Below are 7,966 nucleotides of genomic sequence, written 5' to 3'. Positions count from 1 at the left end.
CGACCTGTATTCCGAAAACTTAGTATAGCCTGAGTTTTTTTTTAACTTTTACGTCTTCTTCCAACATATCAAACATAAATTAATAGAAGTACTCTACTTTTAGTCTTAGCTGAGAACTTCAAAAAGTTACGTCTTATAAATTATTTATAATTTTTCACTAGTAATCTAACTTTTAAAGTGTATGCATACAAACCTCTCAGATGATACAAAAACGCTAGATACCTGTTATACGGCTTAGTACGGATTTTTGAAATACGCCTCAATCCTATACTCTTGATCAAGGGAGGGCTCAACAAGCTATTTATTCTCGTATCGACTTTGAAATATGATTCTTATGTCGAGGATTATAAAAACTAGAGGCGGCAAATGTGGTATATTGGTGGCAGTATACCATTTCAGAATATAACGTTAATTTAACTTTCCTAAAATAAACTATATAGCATTTAAGTACAACTTCTAATTTTCTCTTCATTTCGTTCGGAATTGTTGCGACTGAGATCGAACTCGAACCCTTCATTTGCTTGATGCGCGTCTTACTCAGCTCGTTGTAATGTCCAATATTCGTAATTATGCATATCGTTGAATATCATAAAGTAAAAATGTTTTCTAAACAAAAATCCGGAGCCATAAAACTTGTTGAGCTCACATTGTGAATGCAGCTGACACAGGCTTATTTCATTTGCCCAGTTTATGCTATGAATAAATAATTTAATTGCCGTTTTGAGGCCTGGGTGTGGCATTTATAAGTTTGATTCCTTACTAACGCCACTGACAAGTGTCGAAAGCAGAGACCAACGCCCGGCTTGTCAGTGCACACAGATCGCTAGTAAATTTCCAATGAGACCTTTTTCACATCTGTTAACGGCTTGTGTTGATGTGTGAAATGTAAATGAGACAGAGGCTGGGGAAAATGCCGAAAAACACATTGCAGCTAATTAAAGAGAACTCAGGTTTTGGCACACCCATTAGCTTGCCAGCCAGTCGCTTTTCAAACCCCAACGTCACATTTAACGTCGTCCACGTCAGACAATGCTATGACAGACCGACTTCCTCCAATTCCCCCCAACTTCCACCCACACTCACCGACACACACACATCGAAAACCGAGGCGGTTTTATGACAACTCACGGGCTCTCCATTGTCAAAATCAAAACATGCAAAAATGCGGCGAAACTCTTTAAATATACCACGACTACCAGGCACTGCATATTTCCCTTGGGCACCTTAAGCCAGTATGTCCAACGGCAAACATATTCAATTGTAGCTGAAATTGTTGGCATATTCCAAAAGGGAGCTTGGCTACTTGCAAGTATTTCACTAGATAGACACGGAGTGGCTTCTAGTGGCTTTCAACAATATTTCGAGCGCATTGAGTCAAATCATGTGAATAACTTAATTAGTCTAAATAATCCAAAAATCCGCAGCAGACATAAGAGAGAGGGCTGTAGGTTGGAATATCCGATAAGGAGATACACTGCGCCCGCCGCCGTTCGACCTTTAGAAACATTCTAGATTCCTTTTATACATAGATATAGAAAAGCAAAAGTGTCGTCGTTTATTCCGAAATGTAATTTTCCAGACATATATCAGCCATCTTAATGTGTGGGAAATAAGAATGAATTAGATGTTTCCAAAGACAATATAAACAGTATATAATGTGCTTATATTATCTTTGATGTATCTAGCTCTTGTAACTTTCAAGCTATGCCTAAATTTCAAATCTCTAAATCGATTTATATAATCAAATTTATATAAATTATATATGTCTTACTTTTGAAGTTTCTAAGATTCATCAACTGATCGCTTCGCTCAAGAACATATATATTCATGGGATCGGAGATGCTTTCTTCTGTCTGTTACTTACATTTGCTGAAAGGGAATCTACACATTTTAGCTATATTCAATGGGCTTAGGGTATAAAAATAGACGCATTTTAACTCTTCAATTCCTCCGGCGCTAGTCGTAGTCCAATTCAATTAAATGAGTGTCTTACAAGAAATTAAGTAAATTCAATCAATTCTCACAATCGATATTTATCGATATCTAGATATAGAAGTCTTAGAGATTGAGCTCTGAGTACAAAAGTGCGTCGAAAAAGTGTTTGAAAAATAATTTGGATAATCAAATTTGGATATACGAATATGAATATGATATAAAATCTGTAACTATGGTCGATAGTAGGTAACAAGTGGAAGCAGGTACCTTCCGCCCAACACATTCACTTGACTTAGTTTCATTATTGAAACTTAGCTTAGCGTTTTGTTCTAAAAGATACTTTAAACATACTAAGGAGGCAAAAATATTTTTCTGTCGCCTAACATGATGTTGATCCAATTCACATTTTGTGACACTGATTTTTCGCTCTCGTTGTCTTTTGCACGTCCAAACGTTGCTCCACCTTATTCATCCATTTATTCAATTTGCACGTCTTCGGGCAACCTGTTGCCTGCCGATGGCCCGGGGGTTGGAGGAGCACTGCGATGCAGTTATCATTACCTGTTCGGGATATATGTGCACATATAGAAATATTATTAATTATATTAATTCTCTGTTGTACTTGAGGTTTTTGTTGTTGTTGTTGCGTGAAATCGTCAGGGTGTGTCCAGATATTGGTTTACTATACGATTCAAATGGTCAGGACTTCTTAAATCTAAAAGTGCTCTAGAAATTCTCTTCGCTTATTGGGTGACATGCGACGGTCGACGTTCAACTCTGTCACTCAAATCCAACCAATTGCACTTCATCAATCAATGCCAGACTGCTGTGGAAGAAGGAAGACCGGGCTTAGCTGTAAGCTGAGAAGCAATTAGAATAATTAAACATTGAATCGTGTGTGGGGTTACAGGTGCCCGGGTCTCCGAGCCATCCAGTCCTTGGTGGTCCATTGGACAAGGTCAGAGCTGGCGTCAGGCGCCTAATGGCACGTCACACGAACACAGCTCCGCGTCCAAGATATGCTGTTTTACTTTTTACAAGTTCGTGTTAATTAAGTCTAGAAAAACATTTGCCATTGTTCAGGTCCAATACAGAAGTCAAAAGCAACAAGTAAGACGCTTGAAAACAAGTGCAACCGATTGCGCAATACTCTGTTCAATGTTGAAAAACAGCTTCAGTTAGCAGAACTTTCCGACTGGAAAAATTCAGAAATCGGTCATCACTAGACTTTTTGAGAGAGTGTGGAAGAAATGGATGAAATTTGAGTATATATATATATATTTCAAGTCTGAAAAATCAGACGGGCAGTATACCCTAGTTAAGTTGTTGCACAGAGTATAAAATGACTGAATGACAGTAGACTGAAAGAATTTCAATGCCTCCAGACTGTCGTACACAGTTCCCAAGTTTGTTTTCTGTCTTACTTTGAACTTGAAGCTGACGTCGCAACTTCTTCCTCTTCTCCCTCTTCTTCTTCTCGCTGTTATTGTGCTTGTTGTGCTGGTTGTGGCTGGTGTTATACTTGTAGTTGTGATTGTGGTTGTTGTAGGGTTCAAGCAGCACGCGATTAAGTCGTAATTTGTAAACATTTTTAAGTGAGGTGTTTGGGTCAAGTTGACGACGTCGACGACGCTGACGTCGCCGTGGCAGGCCGTGAATAAAACAATTTTCTATCACTTGAAAGTGTGTAAAACAACATTTCTGATGCGGTTGAGGTGTCATTTATTTATTTTGGTATTTCGACACAAGTCAATAATAGAGAAAGTTACTCGCCTGCAAAGCGAGTGCTATCGACTTCCGTCTAAATAAACTGACTGCACTTTATATAAACAGAAAAGTGTATTTATATTAAAATTATTCTCTTTTACACTTCGTGTGTAATTTCATCTTTTTATTTTTTATTGAAAATTCACCGACGACTAGAAAACTGCTAATGATGGCAGCCCCTCAAAACTAGAGTATATTTGAAGCTGAGCAAAACTTGATCAGCATTCGACTTTTCTATGAGTACTTGCCTGGAGAGACTGCCACTGCCACGTTCTTACTTGTACTCAATTGTGATTTATTAGCATTTAATGCCATTTGAAACGGTTTAAAATAAAAGTAAATAGAATACATTGCAGCATCTGCAATATTTCTTCTTGCTTTTCGTATAGCATGCAATTTTGATGTTAGAACATAATTATATATTTGTCTGCCATATGAATATCTTAAGTGCACTCATTTTATATTTTTTGGGCAATTGGTCACCTCTGGCGTTGTTGTTGCAACTCGCATGCCAATCATTGCGCATTCATTTTGGCTATTTGCCCTTTTTACCAATATGTGCAACATGCTACATTGTTGTTGCCGCCGTTGCCGTTGCCGTTTTGCAATCGAAAATGATTCGGGCTGAGCTGATCGCCAGTCTTATGAAATTACCATGTCCAGCCGTCCAACATCCCAGGCAATCATCCCAGGCGAAGTTAGACACACGTGTCCGTTGGCCATTGCACCCATGAGTTCGACTATTGTTGTTGCTGTTGCACATTGCCACATGGGCTCGAGTGTGGCGGCAACAATGGTAAATTGCAGCCATAAGAAAAGTGAAAATCATAACTGCTAATTGTATTTAAATGTGGTTGCCACATTGTGCACTTTGCTTACGTAAAGTCAGAAGGTTAACCGGCTACGGATTGGTAATAACATCTGGCTGGCATGGGCGTGCATGGGGGTTTCTTTTACTTTCCCAATTCGAATGGCAATAAAAATCCAATTAAATACGCAAACGAAATGCATTTTAAAGGCCCACACTCTTAGACGCTTAGACTTTTACTTTGCATTTCCATATCGTTCGTTACTTAATTGAATTTGTTTTACAGCCGCGTATTTATCGCCTGCTTTTTTTTTTGTTGGTGTGGTTCTTTTTGTGATTTCGGCTCTCTGTGCGATTTTATGAAGGCTCTTAATTTTGTTATCCGTGACTAAGCAGCAGTAACCAGCGAGCCAGTCTGCGTTTCTAAACTAAAGTCTGAGGCATCTCAGTCTGAGTCTGAGCAGTCGGAGTCTGACTCTGAGTCGGTGAGTTAGTCAGCCTGTTGACCAACATCCCGCTGTGTTCTTTTTTCTTTTTTTTTTTTTTTGATTTATTTGCAGCTCTGATAGGCGCAGCTGTTGCTCTGACGACGCACTCGCACTTCGCCTTTATTCAAAAAGAGAGTGGGTCAAGTGCAGCCAAAAGTGAAATTAATATTTAGTTCCCTTCCATAAATCGGCTAGGATGATTTTAGAGCGTATAACGCAAACTGAGTGGTATCTTATACATATTATTTATCAAATAGTGATCGCATTGGCAAATTGTAAGATCCAAAAACCAAGAAGGAGTGCTCTAATCAACTAGTATACAATCGATCCCAGTAACTAGCTGCCGTAACAAACATGTGAACTCTCCCTTGTGCCCTCTTCAATACCTTTGGTGTTTGTTGTCCGATCTTAAATAACATTTTAGAGCTTACTTATTGCATACAAAGTTGTCTGTCTTGTCTCCGATTTATTCAAAATCGGAGCTACATACTGAGTTTTATGTATCTCTAATCTTAAAACTGAAAACGGCTTTCTATTTATTTTAAAGATCGAGTGTCTGAAATATTTCTTCTTACTAAATCGTAGGAGGTATAGGAAGCCGAAAAAATATAATCGGATAAGTCCCGTCCTCTCGATTTGGACAAACGCCATGCTCTGAAGTTATATAAAGTGAGACTGTGTACAGGGTATTAACTAGGGTATCAACCAGCTACAACTAGAATACTTGCACTGGTTTTGCGTTGCATGTTGGCCAGTTGCACTTTGATTTAAAATTGCTCGAACGATTTATAATTAATTTTTGCATTTGCCAGCAGGTGCACAAATTGGAGCTGCACTACTGCAACCCACACACAGCCACAGAGAACTGAGCACCGAGCCGTGGACACTGGGTGCGAATGTCTATACTGTGTATGGGAATGGTCGCTGTGGACGGGGTGCCCGGTGGAGGAGACTGGACATGTACTCGACTGGGCGGCCATTGCGTGTCTCTGTCTGTGTCTCAATCTTCGTCTGGCTCAATTTGAAATGCCTCGCACTGAACAGAAAATCATTAAAAATGCAGCAATGAAAAATAAATTTCTGTTCAGTTGAGTGTCATGTCAAATAAATCATAAGACACGCCAAATACCCAAAATATAAGTAAATAAAAAAAAGCGGTTGACTAGGAAATCAGCACTCGGATTTGGCTTTGCGTGCTGCGTGTCTGCTGTTTGTTGAGTTGGTTCAAAATGTGAGCTTTTCCAGCTTTTCCAGTGAATGATGAAGAGCTAACGGTAAATTATGCTGTTGTCGCCTTGTCCGAAAAATAAGTGTGTCCGGCGATTCGCTGATTCGCTGCACTTTCCCAGAAATCGAGCAACCGGTAATGTCAATTGGCAGAGACATAAGCCCCAAGCTCAGCGCCAGCTTCAAGTCCAGCCTCTGACTCAGCCAACCCAACCTGAGACCGCAATACGTATACGCAATTTTAAGTAGCCAAAAGCTGGTTAAGTTACCAAAGTGGCTGCCAGCGCACGTCAGATGTCAGGCGCCGTTTTCTTTACTTCAGCTTTTTCGGCTAACAATTTTTGCAACATTTTCCAATTTCAATTTAACATTTACTTTTTTTTTTTCAATTTTCGTTTTTCATGTTAATGAAACGCTGCTTGTTATTATTCACGCGCGTGGAGTCCATTATCAAAGTGCCGCACTTGACGTGCGTTAGTTTCAAGCCGACTTTGAATACTCTTCGAACTTAAGCCATATTTGCGAATATATGAAATTGGGCAGCTAAATAATATAGTTGTCTAGTCTATCATTGAGTTTTGATTCATCATTTTACTAGGGTATCCAATGTGCGATCAGGCTGTTCAAATTCCAGGGGAAACAAAGTAGCACTCATTGCCGTTGCCGCTGCAGTTGCGCACACACTTTGCAAATATTTTCACTTTCACAAAAGGTCTATGTACGCCTCCCCGATTTCCTCTTGTGGCACGTATCTCGCCCGCGCCCCGCTATGCGCTTCTCTTCGCCCAAGAGCTGGCGCAAGTCGCGAATCGACGGCAAATTGGTACCAGCCATAGACTGTCAGACGTCGATTTGCGGCGTTTTTCACGAGTTTTTAGCTTATTTTTTTCCTATGGGAAATTGTTCGCAGGTGGCTGCCGTCGGACAGGCAAATGGTCACAGATCGGCCGCTTGGCTAGTTTGCTGCATACATAGCTCGTTTTGGCTGCTCGGGCCATGGCTGACTGGCCTGGCTGAGCTGCCTGAGTTACCTGAGCTGCCTGAGCTAACGCCCAACGTCTGGTTTTATATTTTTTATTTTCTGACAATGCTTCCTCGTCGAGGAAGTGTTGCTGCCAATGAGTTTTTGATGATCAAGTTTTGGAACTGATTTTTTAATTGACTACCGTCTTAAACGGAAACTCACCAAGTGCTGCACCCCAAGCGCTTACCTAAGACCTGAAGACCTCTATTGACTGCCTATTACTATAAAAAGCCTGGAGTTAGAGGCTTTTATACAGTTGCTAGTAATGCGAGCATATATATATATTTATATATATGAAATGGAAGGCAGACTGTGGAATGCTCTCTTCTTATGTGACATCAACTTGAATCGAAAGGGGTCTTCTTGAAATTGATTATTGCTTACTCAAAGACTGTTTCTCCAAAGCAATTGGGTTTAGGGATTTAGTTTATTTAACCTAGCTCCAATTAGGGCACAAAAATTCGTGCAGAAAGTACGTTTATACCAACAGATGAATAGACGTGCGAGCTGCAAGATGGACTGGATATGAGTTTGAAGCTCTTCGAGTTTACGTACAAAATGGTCATCGGCCGTTTTCTACAAATCTATCGAGTAATATTTTCAAATACGCTAACAGTTTCGGTTTTGGTTACACAATACTTACCAGTTTTCTACATCTGAAAGAGCTTGCAGCTATTTTAAAAAATAATAATAAAAAAACAGGCACATTTAATTTAA

At 39.8% G+C, this 7,966-nt stretch overlaps 2 long non-coding RNA genes across 5 annotated transcripts; one reads left to right on the top strand and one right to left on the bottom strand.

Moving 5' to 3' along the window:
• Positions 1–463: 463 nt before the first annotated feature.
• Positions 464–5,039, bottom strand: LOC116650244 (uncharacterized). Its single transcript, XR_004303216.2, has 3 exons — positions 3,360–5,039; positions 2,558–2,795; positions 464–2,496 (listed from the first exon to the last, which is right to left on the bottom strand). It is a non-coding gene; the product is annotated as an uncharacterized lncRNA (long non-coding RNA).
• Positions 4,913–6,168, top strand: LOC116650245 (uncharacterized). Of its 4 annotated transcripts, none has more exons than XR_004303217.2 (2): positions 4,913–4,995; positions 5,811–6,168. It is a non-coding gene; the product is annotated as an uncharacterized lncRNA (long non-coding RNA). The 4 variants fall into 4 exon arrangements; XR_004303218.2 differs by having other exon boundaries at positions 4,922–4,995; positions 5,814–6,168; XR_004303219.2 differs by lacking the exon at positions 4,913–4,995 and adding an exon at positions 5,055–5,133 and having other exon boundaries at positions 5,814–6,168.
• The last annotated feature ends 1,798 nt before the right edge of the window (positions 6,169–7,966 follow it).

Source organism: Drosophila virilis, unplaced genomic scaffold (genome assembly GCF_030788295.1).
Source record: "Drosophila virilis strain 15010-1051.87 unplaced genomic scaffold, Dvir_AGI_RSII-ME tig00003811, whole genome shotgun sequence".
NCBI lineage: Eukaryota > Metazoa > Arthropoda > Insecta > Diptera > Drosophilidae > Drosophila > Drosophila virilis.
Note: the sequence above shows the minus strand (reverse complement) of the source record. Positions and strands in the feature narration are given on the sequence as shown.